This window comes from Gossypium hirsutum, chromosome D13, assembly GCF_007990345.1.
Source record: "Gossypium hirsutum isolate 1008001.06 chromosome D13, Gossypium_hirsutum_v2.1, whole genome shotgun sequence".
In the NCBI taxonomy this organism is placed as follows: domain Eukaryota; kingdom Viridiplantae; phylum Streptophyta; class Magnoliopsida; order Malvales; family Malvaceae; genus Gossypium; species Gossypium hirsutum.
In genome coordinates this window covers 33,668,746-33,687,132 of record NC_053449.1, presented here as the reverse complement: position 1 = coordinate 33,687,132, position 18,387 = coordinate 33,668,746, and the positions used below count along the sequence as shown (strand labels likewise).

General features: G+C 30.4%; 1 long non-coding RNA gene across 1 annotated transcript; it reads right to left on the bottom strand.

Moving 5' to 3' along the window:
• Positions 1-867: 867 nt before the first annotated feature.
• Positions 868-7,168, bottom strand: LOC107919029 (uncharacterized). The gene is made up of 2 exons (XR_001690340.2): positions 6,609-7,168; positions 868-1,072 (listed from the first exon to the last, which is right to left on the bottom strand). It is a non-coding gene; the product is annotated as an uncharacterized lncRNA (long non-coding RNA).
• Between the last annotated feature and the right edge of the window lie 11,219 nt (positions 7,169-18,387).

Genomic DNA, 18,387 nt, shown 5'->3' with positions numbered 1-18,387 from the left:
ATTCTCTAAATCGATAACACATCTTTAAAGGAGAAAACAATAGGGGTTATAATAGATAGTCTATTAATCATCTGTTGCCATCAATAGAGAATACATATAAAGGAGTTCATAAATTGCAAATCAAGGAAGCTTGGGGTACACTTTTATAATAAATGGTAAATTCTCTTTTTAAGACAAAACAATAAAACTACAAGGTAAAAGCAAAATTTAATTACAAAATGTATGTATAAGCCATCCACCAAATAGCCATGCATGATAGAAAAAGAGACAATTAGCTCACTCGCAGACGTAGCTTTAGCATAGTCCCCTTCTACTAATCTTCTTCTACTAAACAAACGCTTGAGAAATAAAAGTAACGGAGCAAGTTCAATTGAACTTAGTGAATTCCAAATAATCACAAAATTATTATTAGGTTACTGATAGTCAACTCAAAAATAAAGACATTTATTAGACTCAGGCTTATAGAAACCTTAACTAAGTTGCTAGTATATTTCTTTGGCAACCACACTTCACCAATTTAACACACACAATATCCCCAGTGCACACATACCAACAACTCATACATACTTCTCTCAATCATGTATGTTTGCCTATGATCGAACCTTGTGCCAGCCTCAGACCCATATTTCAAAGATCAAAATTGCGCATTAGCCATAATCATATTTATATTCATATTTCTTGTTAAATTGAACACATGTTCTCTCACAAGGTCAAACCATGATCTGCCAGTCTGGTTTGAAATAAAGATTCCATACCATAGGCATCGCAAATAAAGCTTCTTTCTACATTTTCACATGTCACAAATAATTTCGTATTGGACTTGCACATAAGGTGGGTATTTTCACCTCGACCATGGCCATGCTCACATATAAAACACTGATTTATTACACACACGTCATTTTACAACACATCGAACCATCTTTAGTAAAGACAACTTACCTTACACAACCTACATATTATAAAATTTTCATAACTCAAAGGAAGTAAGAAGGAACTCACCAGAAAACTTCAGAACAAAATTTACTTACTGGTTCTTTGCCTCGGTTGCTCAGACCTTCACTAGCTTCTTGAGCTACATAAGAAACAATTATAATCATCAGACCAATTCCTACTAAAATTTAACCATACATGCACTAATGCAAGAACATAAATCCCTTCAACAACAACTTAAAGGCTTTCCAAAAATTACTAGTAAGTTGGTACGTATCAAAGACATTTACTAACTACGGATACCTTCCTTGTCTTCTCTAGCAAAGATAACTTAAAATTTTCCAGAGACTTAGGGAGGAATTTAGAGAAAAGCAAAGGTGAAACATGTTGGTTATCTACATCCTTATATAGCACAAATAACAGGGACAAAGCTTAGTGGAAGGGTCAGAAAATCCCACTATAGCTTTGTAACCCGGGAATAAGCTTGCCTAATCATCTACCAAACATAACCACTTCCACTAATCATTTTAGTGAGTAGTAAATGTTACTTGTACACTAAAGCAAGCCAACTAAACCAGTCATTCAACTACCTAAACACTTCAAACTGTCATCTACAGTACTCTAGTTCAAATCCATCTAGGTCTTATCTAGATTCTAACGATGCTAATCGAGCCATCGTTTTCTCGCTAAAGTATAAAAAACAATTCTACCACTTTGGGAACTAACAAGTTTACCCAAAGTATTTGGGGTTAGTTGTTTGTCTCACAAAAGAGTTCACTGAACCCTTAGAATTCGCCAAATGGTGAATTCTAGCAAGGAGTTCCTCGCAACACGCCACCTAAACATTTAATGGACAAGCCACTAGTCTAATCCTTTTACTACCCTTGGCTTATACGACTACACGCTAATCAATATCTATACGATTTATGTCGGGCGGGCTGTTATAGTTTGTCTCGAGTTTAAGGACTAAATTGAATAAATTGTAAAATATGCTTGATATTGTAATTAATTTTGATTTGAATAGAATTTGATATTATTATATGTTTTGTGATTTTATTTAGCTAATGTTGACACAGAACCTGTAACAACCCGTTTTTAGTGGTGTTGAAAATAGCAGTTTTAATACCACAATTCTAACTAGTGAGTCAATATTTATTATTTATTTAATATTTATAGGGTTATTACAGTGTCGTATTAAATTTTGGTTAGAAAAGTTTAACCTTTAGATAGTTAATTAAGTAAAAAGGACTAAATCGTAAAAGCTACAAAATTTAATCTCTATAAACTCATCAGTATTAGCAAGATGAATTGTCTTAATTGCATGATTTAAAATTAATTATTTAAACAAGCAATCTTGCAAACATGCATCTACCAAAATCATATAATATCAAAATCATCCACATGGTGGATGAATGATGCTACATTCATTTCAGAAATGCAAGACATTAAATCTCAACTTTAGCTAGAGAGTTTCTAACAATCAATTTTCATTGAGAATAAGCAACAAATGAGAATTCTTTAAATTAAAGAATCTTCTGGTTCTTTAATGAATGTCCATATAAATTCTCAATTGATTTTCACATCATATATGATCTAGGATGGTCTAACTGGCCACGCCAAGTACTAAATGTATTTGTATCAATAAATTTCTGGTTTACTTTAATATGCGTTTCAATTGTACTAAATTGTAACAAATCAATACTTTTACTATCATTCCTTTTACTTTGCATCCACATATAAATACTATTGTGACATTTACTACTGGAAATGTCTAAATCAATGTGAAGTCTATAATGCCACTAAGTCATTAAATATAATTTCCAAATAATTATATGCAATATTCACTTCAGGGAATATGCCAAAATCTTCAAATGAAAGGTATTTGGTCTAGTGGTATGATTCTCGCTTCGGGTGGGAAGGTCTCAAGTTCAGTTCAATATAATTTTAAAATCCTTTTAACTAGAGTTTTGCATAATCAGTTAACTATCAAGAATAATTGCCTAGGTCATGTATAGAAACAAGCTTATATTAATATATCAATAAAAGTCACATCTCAAACATAAAAATATGACATAATGAAAAACTAGCAATTTTTTTCCATAACCATCATCATAAACATGCATGAAATTTAATTCAAAATCCAACCATTCATGCTTATAGAACTTTTCATTTACAATTGCTTATGTCATTTCTCTAAATAATTAACAAATGGAATAATATAAAACATATGCACTACTACTTTTAACAATTCTTTGAACTAAATCAAATCCGAATAACCATAAAATTTATTGGTTTATTGACACAAATTTGTATACTAAATATGTTTTAATCAAATATATTATTTAACTATAAAACCTACTATAGCGACATAAATAAATCAGTTAATATTCATTTTCATGAACAAATGAGATGCTTAAAACAATATGTAACCCATGTAATCAAAACTTAAAAAGAAAATCATCTCAAATATTTAAACCATATATCAAGTTGATTTAATATTTAAAGACGTATCTTTTCTTTTCTGTCTTGAGTCTTGACGATTTTATCAAGAAGTAAGAAAATTAAACTCCAGTAGTAGACTTTGAATCTAATCAAAATCTATTAATAGCAAACTATGAGAGTGTATCTTATTTTCCAAGTGTACAACAAGTACATAACCAATGACTTTCATACATAAGTTTTCTCTCTTTCAAGTTCTCATTAGTAATATTTTTCCTCGTAATTTTAATTGAGAACTTATTTTGAATAATGTAGAGTTATACTCATAGTTTTAAAAAAAAACTTGCAACTTCAGGTGCATCCAACCATAAAAAGCTTTAGATAGAATTACCATATTCTATTGCTCATAAGTAGATCTTTCAAAGTCAAATATTTTGCTTTCAATTCCTTAATGGGGATGATGACAAACGAAGATTACAAAGATAGTCACAATCAGTTCAATCTAATAACAATAGTAATCAATAACTCAATCCTTCCTTTTTTTCATCCTTTCAAATAGATATTTATAGCAATAGTTATTCATATGAAATATAATCTTTTTTTATTCACAATCTCAATATGATATCCATTATAATGAATATCTTTTAAAACTAATGAATAAATCATCAAAAATTTTGTGCTTTTTAGATATTGATATATTAGCTATTCTAGAGCTTTCAATTAATTTTGTACTATCAAATATTGGAATAATATTTATTTGTTCCAGTACCAAATAAGATAAATATTTTCTATCTATAGTGATAGAATTCATTACTACATTCTCATATCCTTCCTCAAAGAATATTAACAGAAACAAAATATTTGGGCATACGCCACATATGTGGCCAATAATATTTCATATCACATTGATAACATAAGTTATCTTTACCCTTTGAAGAGTTATCTTGAGAACTCTCATTGTTCTCTTATTTATTACTATGTTCCCACTTTTAGTGGTCCATGATTATATTTTTTATATTCTTTATGTTTGCATTCGCTACGGGGAATGCAACAAATCTAGTAAGACAGACTTCTAAATACCTCCATTGATTCTTTATTTCATAATCACCATTGTAAATATACGTGGATTTCAAATCAGAATCTACCTATTCATGTTTGTCATGATTAGTCTCCAATTATAATAAACATGATATAATAAATAAATCATAGTAAAATATACCCGGAGATCTTTAACACCATCGTCGTCACCTTGGCTATTATCATGAGCACTATTACAAGTACTAATATAACTATGCTTTCATAAGATTAGAATCTTATGATGCTCTAATAAATTATTTGTACTTTATAATTAAGTCTGAAAGGTATAATCCAATCATTCATGAATTAAAAAAAAATCACTCTAAAGAGGACCAATATCACAAAAACTTATATTTTGCGTCGACAATTAATATATATTTAAAAAATCATTTAAAAATAATATAATACAAAGTTTTATTAGTAAACCTTATGAACCCATCGATATTCAATAATATAACTTAATAATTTGATCAGACTTAAAACAAAAAAAATAATAATCATACCTCAAAAAAATATTGAAGCTCCTTATCAATTCAAATTGTGCTCTATAAATCCAAAATCTATGCTGGGAAAAAAAAATTCACCATCCAAAGCAATGGGTTGTAGTTTCCATCTTGGCATTGAGGCTTTTAGTGTATGCTCAAACCTTCTATTCAGAGTAATACTCTTTTACCAACTTTAATAAGAAGTAAAACAAGTTAATTAAAATAATCTCAAATTAATTTAACTTGATTTAAAATTAATCTAGATATAAAACACTAAGTAGATAAAAACTTCCTACAAAGAGTTGCAAATAGCAACAGGCGACAGGCAACAAATAATGAAGAATTAGGGAAGTAAGCGCTCAATTTGAATAGAAACCAACAACAATAACTAGCCATTTGAAGAAGCAAAGGAGTCAACGAAATAGAAAAATAAGAGTAATTTTAGTGGTCGGAGGCTAAATTTTGGTATTATGGATGAGGCTTAATGGTTCGCAAAGTTGTTGTTGATTTAATCCACAACTAAGATAATTAAAAGAGAATTGTGCTGATAACATGTTATAAAATAAAAAGACAAAAAGTAAAGAACAAAGAGAATGGAAGAGCAAAAGAGAGTGTGTGTATTTTATTGATCAATCGGAATATTTACAAAGCTTCTCCAAAGTCTCTATTTATAGACATAAGAAGTATAAATGAAGTAGAGATCTACTTCTAATTACTATTAGAGTTTAATGTACATCAAAACTTATTTTAATCTTGATGGACATCCACTTAATAAGATATTCATAACAAAACTGAATATATAAGTGAATTTCTTACTAAAGGTTTATGTTATATATGAATCTCTACTCTACAATGCTAGTAACATGTGCAAGACCACCTAAGAAAACATAAATTTTCTTTTTTGTACAAACTGTATTGGAAAACAAATATTTCATGAATCCCATAAATTAATATGATTGTTAATTTTAAGCAATAGAGATGATACAACTTTTACATGAAATTTTTACATATTATATTTATATATATATATATAATGATTTAATTATGAGTATGAATCCCCAAAATAGGAGTATAGAACCATTAACGCAAATAGTTAACTTATTTTAAGGTAACTCTATAATAAAAATATAATTAAATTAATCTCTCTACTATTAAATATAATTGAATCAATTTAATCTTTATATTATTAAAAAAAATCAAATAAGATTAAATTGGAATAGAGTTATCACTTATTGTTTAAAAAAATCAATAACAATTTAACGAAGTTAATATTTTTAAAGTTTTTATGGGTTTGTGAATGAAATATTTTATTTAAAATTGAACTGCAATTAAAAATAAATAAATTTCAAAATATTTTTTATACCTTAAATATTAATTATGTTACAATTAAGAGTTATTTAATTTTTTTAATAGTATGTAAAGTAAATTAATCAATTTAGTAATAGAAAAATTAATTTAATCCTGTACAAATAAATGATGTAGTATAGTATACATATCGTACATCAATTTGTGTTTAGAATATTCTAAAGAAAACTGCGAAAAATTAAATGTCATAACTTGAATAACAGTAGGGCTAGGATGTTGATAAATAATCTTTACAAAAGAAGTTATATATGTAAAGAAAAAAATTATGACTTTATATGTAAAAAATTGATAGAACTTGCTGATTTATCAAACCTGGATTTGGAATGATAACGTTGGCTTTGATTATGTGGGAGTAAGGAAAAGCAAGGTGCGAGGAATGAAGCCTGGTCCGAGATCCATGGACGAACTCCGCCCTCATTATCAAAAAAAAAAAAACTTGAGAAATCATTACGGACACCCTCTTTTCTTCTTCTTCCATCTCTAAAACTATATATACATATATTTCTCTTTCATATCTCTCAGCATTTTACAATCAAAACAAAGGGCATATATATATATATTTAAATCCCAGGATCCTTCTTTCAATAACCCTAGACTTAGAGCTTAGCTCTTCTTTTAATTTCTCTGCTTTCTCATTATTCAACAATTATACACTAAGGTTACAAAAAAAAAAAAAAAGTGCTCCAAGTATTGTGCCTCTGTTTATCACTTTCTTTCCTTTCCAACAAAAGCAAATGAAATGAGAGGAATGAAGAAGGATAGAGTTATATCGATTAAAGGAAGAGACAAAGAAGGGAAGTAGGAGGGAGAAGACAATAAGATGTTGAAACTGAAGCACATGATGGACAGGTCACTACAAGGCTTAAAATGAAGTAAAGGTTGTAGGTTTGGTATGGTGTTGTTTGTAGATGACACAAATCCTTGTTAAGGTAATATGTATGACGATATCTTAACTCTCCTACGAATTAATACAAATCCTATTTTTATACATCATATTTCTACTACTTATATTTATATATTAAAATATTTTCTTACTATATGAATAACGTGGGAGGGACTATTGTTCAGAGGGGCCCCCACTATAATTGCAATTTTATATTTTCACCCATCATCTTTTAAGCACGATTATACTTTAATATCTCTTTTTTTTAATTATTATATTTTTATTTGGAGAGCCAATCAAATCTTATTCTTAAATAATAAAAAGAAATCATGCATCAATTATTAGTTAAATGCTCGGGTGTCTTATTCTATTCACTATTCTTTAATTTTCTTTTAATGATTTTATTTCGTAACGTAGCCTATTGTGCTAAGAGTTATATTGTAATTTACTTTCTTTATTCAAAAAGATGTAAATTAATCTCTATACATTAGATAAAAGAATAAATTAATCATTCCGTTAAAAATTTCATCTATTAATTCTACCATTCAGTGATGATGTAGGTGATGAAGCAAGTAGGCAGCCATGTGTACTATGTTGACATTGTATTTTGTCATATGTCATCAAATATTTTTTTTTAAAATATTAAAAATAAATATTTTTAATAATTATTTAAAAAATTATGTCGAGATGAACTTAGATAAACAGTTGTTGAATAATTATAAAAATATAGGAGGTTATTTAAAAATTATTAAGAATGATAGGAAAGCATAAAAAAATTAGAAATTAATAATTTAAAATTAAAATAAATATTTTAATTTTCAAATTAATTATCATTATTGAGTTTTAATTTATTTAAATATTTAATAATTATTATGATGAATTATTATAAATATAAAAAAAGTTGAAATGAAAAATAACTAAAAAAGTAATGCAAAATTTAATAGAAGTAAAAGCTATTGTTTCAAGTAGTTGTTTGCACTGCATCTTGTCCATTACTAAGTAATTAATAAATGATTTTGGTTTCCTCAATCTCACTTTGCAAGTTGATAGTATTAGATAGATATTTAGTGATTAAGTCAGATTTCCACTGCTAATTAATGGCATAGTAATTGATTAGTGCATAGAGTAAAAGTTTGATAATTTGAAATTAGCCACCACTTCAAAATCCTTGCTTCTTTCAAGTAACTAATGAATGTACTAAAATATAATAATTAACCTAATAAATCTACCTATATAAATTTAACTTCTTCTACTTATCCAAAAGGAAAAAGTTTTACCAAAATGAAGTGCTGATGCATATTTTTCTTAATCCTTAGCGCATTCATATTGTTTCCTCTTGTTAACTCTTCTACTTTTTCTTTTTTTACACATAATAACTTATTTAATCCTCTAACTTCACAAAAATTTTTATTTTCATTTTTCATTTAATTTTTCGTATTTTTTAATTTTTAAATTTATATTTCTTTTTCAAATTACTTCAAACTGGATGGAAAAGTTAACGTTTTTTAACTTTACTGATATGTCATTCACATGGATAACCATGTAGATGACATGTCAACATTTAATTAACTTTTGAAAATTTTAAAAATTTTTAAAATTCAAAAATATTTAAAATTATTTTTAAAAATTAAAAGCATTAAAATTATTTTTTAAAAAGTAAAAAATTATAAAAAATATTTTTAAATTTTAAAAAATTAATTAAATGTTGACATATCATCCACGTGGCAATTCATCGTATGTCAGAAAAGTTGACAAACGTTAATTTTTTTTATCTATTTTGGGACGATTTGACAAAAAAATATAATTTTAAGGGCTAAAAGAAGAGAAAAATAAATGAAAAGTTAAAAATGACTCTTTTTTGTAAAGTTCAAGGGCCAAAAAAATTATTATGCTTTTTTTTCACTACATTTGATTATTTATTCAATGTTAATGAATCCTAACAAAGATTTGTTTAATTGTTAATTATCGATTATATAATATATTTTGGGGAGTATTATAGAATAAAGAAGAAAGAGAGTAAAGAAGAAAAGAATTAGTAGATTAAAAGAGAAGTAATTCTTTTATCAATAGGGATAAAAACACCTTTAAATCCTATTCTTATCCTTCTTAATATCCTAAAATTCTCTAACGTCTTTCAAACTCAAAACCCTTTTTCATTTAAAACCCTAAAATTCACTTTTTATTTCTCCTTCTTAGTTTATTAAAAAAAATTTCTTTTTCTCTTATTCGGTGCAAAGAAAGGATGGGAAACATTCAGCGGAACAACAAAAAACGAACATTATGAGGAATTCCACGACTTACATGAGGTTAAGAGTTCCTAATTTAACTTTTTACTGTTCCTGTAACACCCCTAACCCGTATCTGTCGTCGGGACAGAGTTACGGAGTATTACTGAACAAACGGAATAGTAAACAATTCAAATCATACATTAATACAAACATAATCAAATTTCATTCAAATACATTCATAATGTCCCTTAATCGAGCCTTTGAGACCCTAAAACTACTATAAAAACAATCTGGGACTAAATCGAAAACATTTGAAAATTTTAGGAAAAAAGTTGAAAAATTTGAACTGTAGGGTCACACAGCCGTGTGGCTAGGCCATATGACTCACACGGCTGAGACACAAGCCCGTGTCTCAGGTCGTATGGACATTCGAAATAGGAACACATGGCTGTGTCCCAGCCCGTTCCATGCCCGTGTAACTCTCTAACTTGGGTCACACGGCTAAGCCACATACCCGTGTGCTAGGCTGTGTACCCCTCGAAATGACCTCACACGCCCGTGTGTCAGGCCATGAGCTAGGCTATGTAACTGCCTGACTTGTATGCCTTGAACCTCCAGGGGGCACACAGCCGTGTCGCATGGCTGTGTGTCATACACGACTGAGATACACGCCCGTATCTTAGGCCGTGTGGCCCTAAAATGAACCTTAAAACACAAGTTTACCATTTCAAATTGCTTGGACCTTAAGAAATTCAAATACCAACCAAAAGACCAATTCAAAATGACATTAATTGAGCCAAAAACACATCAAAACAAACCTAATAAGTGCCCAACCAATGTACCCTCATTGGTACCACAAGTATATAAAATTTTACAACAAAATAAATATTGATTCAATTCATCAATTCACTCATTCAATACTTAATCAAAATACCTATCAAAGGTACCACAATCACAATAATTCAATTATATATATACCATACATACTAGCATAACAACTGCACAAGAGCCTATAACATTCATAACATTTACACAAAATATGTAAGTTGATTATTTGCACAAAATATCATTCATAACATTTACATAAGCCTAACATTAACCAAAACTGCACAAGAGCCTATAAATGCCATATAATCTGAATTAAATGTTTCAAAAACTACCGAGATAAGCTGGATAGTGTGACTTGAGTGCCAGTCCGATCATTCAACCTTCCGAGAATCTACAATGACATTAAACAACACAAGTAAGCTTAATGAGGCTTAGTAAGTTCGACGAGTTAAACGATAAATCTTACTGAACTAACTATAATAATTAAAATAATAATAATCATCCAAGAGAACTTTCTGCCATTCACAACTTCAATCAATAAATACATCCGTATTTAGTTCAATATGAAATAAATAACATATCTTTCAAATTTATTAAACATATTACCTTACCGAGATTTTCCATTCGAAGAACGACTTACGGGTAAGAGTACGTCATCAACAGAAGCTCATAGAGCTGGTCCTCCCGAACACATCAACAAAAGCTCATAAGAGCTGAACAGAAGCTCGTAAGAGCTGATCCACCCTAATCACGCCAAACAGAAAGTAAAACGCGAGAGTTCGCAATAAATGTTGAACCTCGATTTACTTGGATAATATGTCTCTCCCTCCAATACCATCTCCACTTCAAATGCCCGTCATACACCGAAACACAAATGTACTCAAATCCCGCGTTCAATTCAAATTGAATATCAAATTCAATATTACAATTCAAACAATAATCTATTTCCAAAAATAGAATATAAATAATACCAATCACCAATTAATACAAATTTTAATTTTTGACCGTACGAATTTACCTGGACTGAATTGTAGTCGTTGCAGAAGTTTAGGAACTATTCTGCTACCTTTCCTTTTCCATGAGTATCTACGGGATTTTGATTTAAACAATTTCTTCATTTATCAGTATATACACCAGTTCACAATTAATACCTTTTTATGTTTCAAAAGTACACAATTACCCCAAACTTGTACCATTTTTGCAATTTAGTCCCTTAACTTGAAATTCACCAAATTAACCAATTTTTCTCAAGTCAATATTTTATCCAAATATACTAGGCCCTTAAATAGTCCCTAATAATCACTAAATTCACTATTAAACCTTAAAATTTTGACATTTTCATAATTTAATCTTAAAATAAAATCTAACAAAAACCACTCTACAAATTCATCAAATAACATGATCAAAGCTCCAAATACATGGTATTCATCAAGAAAATTCAATATTCATCAATGGAAACTTTCAAAATTTTTAACAGAATAAAAAATGAAGGTATGGGCTAGTTGGACCTAGTTGCAACGATCTTAAAAACATAAATATTACAAGAAACAGGTATAGAAAACACTCACATGCAAGGTAAAAGACTTGGCCGATTCTCCTAGCTTAAACCATCTTCAAGTTTCGGCTATGGAAAAATAAGAATGAAGAAGAAAGACTTTTTCTTTACTTAATTTTGTTTTAATTTGGTTTATTTACAAAAATGCCATTAATCACTTAAATTTTTAATTCATTTAAATCATGTTGCCGTCCCACTACATTAACTAGGTATAATTGCTACTTAAGTCCTTCCTCTTTTATATTTTAAGCTATTTAATCAATTAAATTCAATAATTACTAAATTTTACACCTTTGACCAATTAGTTCTTTTTCTTTTAATTAACTATCTAAATGTTGATATTTTTAAACCAAATTTTAATACGACTATAATGACTCTATAAACATTCTAAAAATAATATTTACAAGTCGATACGACGAAAATTTGTGGTCCCGAAACTACTATTCCATCACCACTAAAAATCGATCTGTTACAGTTCCATTGAAATTAATTGTTTGAAATTTCATTAGTTGTAATCTGAAAACACCATGCCTCCTAAGAAGGTTCAAAGAACTAATGAAATGAAATCCTCGACGATTTTGAACCCCTTTAATTTCTCAAACCCGAATGTTGAAAAATATTTTGTAGAACTTCAAGGAAAAACCTTCATTCAAGAGAAGAAATTTGATTCATCGATAATTATTTATAAAGAAATAAGGCCACTAGTTTTTTTTTATAGAAAAACAAGGCCTTTAGTTGGATATCATAGTTGAGAACGTTTTTGGATGATTCCAAAAGATATTGTTGTGGTTCCAATTGTTCGAGGGTTTTATGCATCTTTACGAGACCAAGAGTCTAGAAATACCAAAGCTCATATGTGGGAAGCGGTACTTGTACGAGGGAAAGAAGTACAAATAAACCCTCGAATTATTTGTGACTTTTATAATGCTCCATACTATGAAAATGATTTTATTAATGAAACTAACTTAGAGTATTTTTGAGACATAGATTTGGATAATATTGTAAACTTTTAAACAAAGGAAGGGGCGAATTAAAATATCATCCAGGTACCAATATCCCACTCTCCTTTCATCAAGCTATAATGTTTCTTGAAGCTAAAATGTGGATTCAATTTTTATATACACACTGCTTTAAATGTGTCTAATGTCAATACTTTTCGAGCGGTTTTGCTTTATGTTATTTTGAAGAAAAAACATATATATATCGAGAAATGGATCTGCCAAAATATGAAAAGATATGTCAGTGGCCAGAAAGTGGGAGTTTTCTTCCCCCACATAGTGACGACTTTATGCAAAAAAGTAGGTGTTCCAATGGCATCCACAGAACAATCAATGAAGCCATCTCGAAGCATCATCACAACACTTTGTTTCTATAATACATTAAACTTCAAACAAAAAAGATAAATGAGTGGAGCAAATGCCAACAAGAGGCAACAGCCACCCCGGCTTCGTCTCAAAGGAAAACAAAATCAACCACTCAAAACAAAGTTGGAGAAAGCAGTCATCCAAAGCTAAATTGGATGATACATTGGATGCAAGAAACAGGCCCAATCTTTTAGGAGTTTGCACGACAGATCAATACTATCGTACCTAATTATACGCCATATATGTTTGGGCCGATGCATCCTGAGCAGGAGGAAGAGGAATGTGAATGGAAAGAGGAAGGAGAAGATGGCAATGAATAAGGAGACGATGAGATGGATTTTGAGGAGGATGACTGAACTTTTTAAGTTTTATTTCTAAAGATTGTATTAATTCTTCGATGATTTTAATTGGATTTTTTTAAGAGTAAGATTAATAGTATATTATTAGTTGTTTTGTGTCCTGTTCTAATTTTTTACGTAGGAACCCCACATGGAGGAGGCACAATGTAACACCCCTACCTGTGACCGTTGCCGGAATAGGTAAGGGGCATTACCGGGCTTGTAACTCATGTCAGAACCGTAAAATTTTGAACTTTTTCTTGAAATAAAGGTCATTCATTTAGATAAGTACTAAGCACGGCCAGGGATAAAATTTAAACTTCTCTAAGTAAACATTCAAAAGATGCCATTTTCGCATGGCTTATATACATTAACCAAAATATTCTTCCGCCACTAGTCTATTTTATACATGCCATAAGATAATCCAAAACATAGCAGTACCAAACAGTGGATAGTGATAGTGTGACTAGTTGCTGACGATCCCCGAGCCTGTAGCTTCGCAATGAGATCTATAAAACAGAGGAAACAGAGTAAACGGAGTAAGCATTACAATGCTTAGTAAGTTTTAAGCAGTGTCAACAGATAACAATCAAATTATAACATAGTTGTTCGTATTTTTATTTCACTCTTCCTTCGGGCATACCATCCCTTTACCGAATATGCACATCTCATCATATACAATAGGCAGATAAACTTTCACATAAAAGTGAGCTCATGTGACATAGATATATCGTATGATTTCACATAACCTCTCACACTGATCCGATGTCACATAATCATAGGAATAGTCTCATAGATTGCTCTCGTATGCATCACATAACTACCTTATGATTTAGTGCAAATCAAGCTCACATATAAACTTGGAGTACATACCTGTTTAACCTTTCGCATTGAATATATTTATAAGCAATTCTTATTACGAAGTCTTACCCGGACAAAATCCCCACACGTAGTCATTGGGTCTTTAGAGCTCGGATATAGTACGAGCACGAAGCTTACGGACATTAATCAGTGATAATATTCTCGCATAAAGCCTGCGGGGTTTTAACCCGGATATAGTACTGACACAAATGCCCTTCGGGACTTATCACATTTATACACTTTCACATCCATCACGTTGGCCACTCGGCCCTGTCACATATATACACTTTCACATTCATCACATCGGCCATTAGGCCTTATCACATATATACACTTTCACATTCATCACATCGGCCATTAGGCCTTATCACATATATATACACTTTCACATTCATCACATCGGCCATTAGGCCTTATCACATATATACACTTTCACATTCATCACATCGGCCATTAGGCCTTATCACATATATATACACTTTCACATTCATCACATCGGCCATTAGGCCTTATCACATATATACACTTTCACATTCATCACATCGGCCATTAGGCCTTATCACATATATATACACTTTCACATTCATCACATCGGCCATTAGGCCTTATCACATATATATACACTTTCACATTCATCACATCGGCTATTAGGCCTTATCACATATATACACTTTCACATTCATCACATCGGCCATTAGGCCTTATCACATATATATACACTTTCACATTCATCACATCGGCCATTAGGCCTTATCACATATATATACACTTTCACATTCATCACATCGGCTATTAGGCCTTATCACATATATATACACTTTCACATTCATCACATCAGCCATTACGCCATACTATCATTTCATATTCGAATACTCATAAACTTACAATATCACGATTTAGAATTCAAGTATGGGTTTAATCAATAGCTTATGAGCAACTAAAACAAGTTTATCAAGGTTCACAACATAATCTCAAATTCAGCACAAGCTGTTTTTCCTGAGCAATAGTCACTAAATTATTTATAACTGGAGCTACAAAACTCCAAGTCACTTTCCGTTAATTTTTCCTGAATATAGACTCGTATATCTTCCATCCATAAAATTTCCAGAATTTTAGTTTTGGCCAATCAATACCAGATTTTTCTTAAAGTTTCCCCTGTTTCACTGTTTGACTAATCTGACCACTCTTCACTACGAATCAAATTTCTCATTTTACAGAATTCAAAATATGTTGTATTTGATTTAATTTGAAACTAGACTAATTAAGGAGTCTAAGAATATAAATTTTATCTTATAACCATTTTTTTACAATTTATAATGATTTTCTAAAAACAGAACAGGGGATTTCGGAGTCATTCTGACACCGTCTCACACAACTTTAAATATCTCATTATCGGAAATTCCTTTGCTTACATAGTTTCTTTTATAAGAAACTAGACTCATTAAGCTTTAATTACATATTTTATTCAGCCTTTAACTCAACTCCCACAATTTATGGTAATTTTTCCAAAACGCTACTGCTGCTATCCCTTGCAGATTTATACAATTTACTCTGTAAAGTTCTCATTCACATATTTAAAACATAATATCATATATGCCGTTTTCCATATCATTCTTCATTATAACTAAACTTATATGCTAGAAACTTACCTTAAAAGTTGTCGACGACTATAATTCTACGGCTATTCGCTTTGTTTTGTCGTCCCTTTTTCTGACTTTTGTCCTTGATGCTCTTGAGCTAATGATTAACAAATTTACAAATTAAAAAAAATTCTAGCATGACGATTATAGCCGAATAACATAGACTAAGAAATTAATGTACATATAACACGTATACATATATAATTAGCTCAACCTTCAATAATTCAATTTGCTAATTAAAACATAGAAATTTATAACCAATTCAAAATTCCTTAACAATGGCCGAATATCAAAAGGGCTATCAAAGGACATCATCAACTAACTAACAAGCATCAATTGTAATTCAAAACTTAGGTTCACATTTGGCCCAAGCAAACTTCATTTCAATTATGTCACTCTTAAACTTATCCATAATACCCTAAGTTCATTTAGTAGCTAGGCAACAATTATACAAAAACAACAAGCATTTAACAACAATGTACTTAACCAATTCCTTAAGCATACATTCGGCAATATACATATATATTAATGACTAAAACACTTAGGCCAATTCTAAATCATCCACAAATCTTCATGCTTACATGCCATAACCGTATGGTTCTTATCACACTTGGACCACAAAATGCATAAATTTCACAAATTCTAATTAATATCATAGGCTCAATTTCGGCTAACACTCATTTAAATACTTACAATTTAGCACTAATTTAGCATTTCAACATAGCCGATTGTCATTAAGCAATTTAGCCACAAACATTTAATTTTACCAAGCTCAACTCATCTATAATCAACCCTCAATACCCTAAAGCATCAAAAACGACATCAAAGAAATACAAACATCCATGACCGAATGTCATCTTCATAACTTTACAAAAACATTTGCCATGAGCTAGCTTCTATACTTGATGGCCACTCCAAATATACAAAGATTTTCAATGATAGAGCATTAACATACCTTAATCCACTTAAAGGTGACCAAATGCCTTAACTTCAATTTCTTCTTTTCTTTCTTTAGGTACGACAATGGAGGAAGAAAAAGATGAACCAACTTTGTTTTTATCACCCATTTCTTTTAATATAAGTTCATATTTCATATTATTTATTCATTTAACATTTAATTTATTAATATAAAAGGCATATATTTTGTATCCTATGCTCCTTATTTTATCATACTTCCCATGAAACACTAACTTAACATGTTTATGACATGTTCTTGCCCATCACACTTGGTCTACCATACTTGTCATGGCCGGCCACTACTAATTAGGGGGAAATTGACATGCAAGTCCCCCTTTTTATTTCTGCACTAATAGATCTTTATGCTTTGACCTATCACATTTCAAAATTTTCTCACATAAGTCCTATTTGATAAAATTCACTTACTATTAACAAAATTCAAACATGAAATTTTCACACATGCATATGTACATATAATGAGCATCAACTATGACGGTTAATTATCTTTATGACTCGGTTTAGTGGTCCCGAAACCACTTTCCGACTAGGGTCACTTTAGGGGTGTCACACACAAGAATTGGAGCTTTCATCAAGCAATGGAGGAAGCACCCACCAATAGCCTATGGAACTAGCACGATCAATCGAGTAACTTCATTCCTTATCTTTTTAGGGGATACACATTGAGGATAATGTGTTATCTAAAGTGTAGGGGTGACATAGAAAATTTGTTTTAAATTTTTATGTTCTTTGATTTTTGTTGTCATTTGTGTGCTTAAGGCTATAGAAATACAAATGATTGGTTAGGAGTATGTACATAGATTACTTGTAATTACAATAAATTTGGCATGAGAATAGGTGACTTTAATTTTTTTTATTTTTAGACTAATAAGTTCTATATATTACACTGTAAAATATGTATTAAGCAATTGAATGTTCCAAATGATATAGAGAATACAAGGAAACGAGCATGCTAGTATTAATGATAAATTGTTAAATTTGTGGTTGTTTGGTTGATTAGAGTTATGAATATTGAGATACCTAGGGACGACCTAAGGCATTGTTTGGTATACACCGAGAGCAAAAAAAATAACCCTTTTGTAGTCAGTTTCGATACGACCTACAAATCGACCCTTGTTGAATTTCTAACCACGTGACACGTGCCCGTAATTTAAGATTTCAATAGCCTTTCGATTTGAAAAACCCAACTCGAATCAACGGCCTCAACCGTGTGGGTCGTTTAAATCCAATTACTATCTCTCTTGACAGAACCCAACTAGCTTTTCCAATTGAACACGCTAATCTATTCGTGGGATTTTGAATACAACAGAGCCGACTCAACTTCCCAATTATACGCCAAACGATTCAAACCTAACACGCGCTTTTTGAATTGAAATCAAATCAACTTTAAGGGACGAATTTGTACTATCCCATATACCA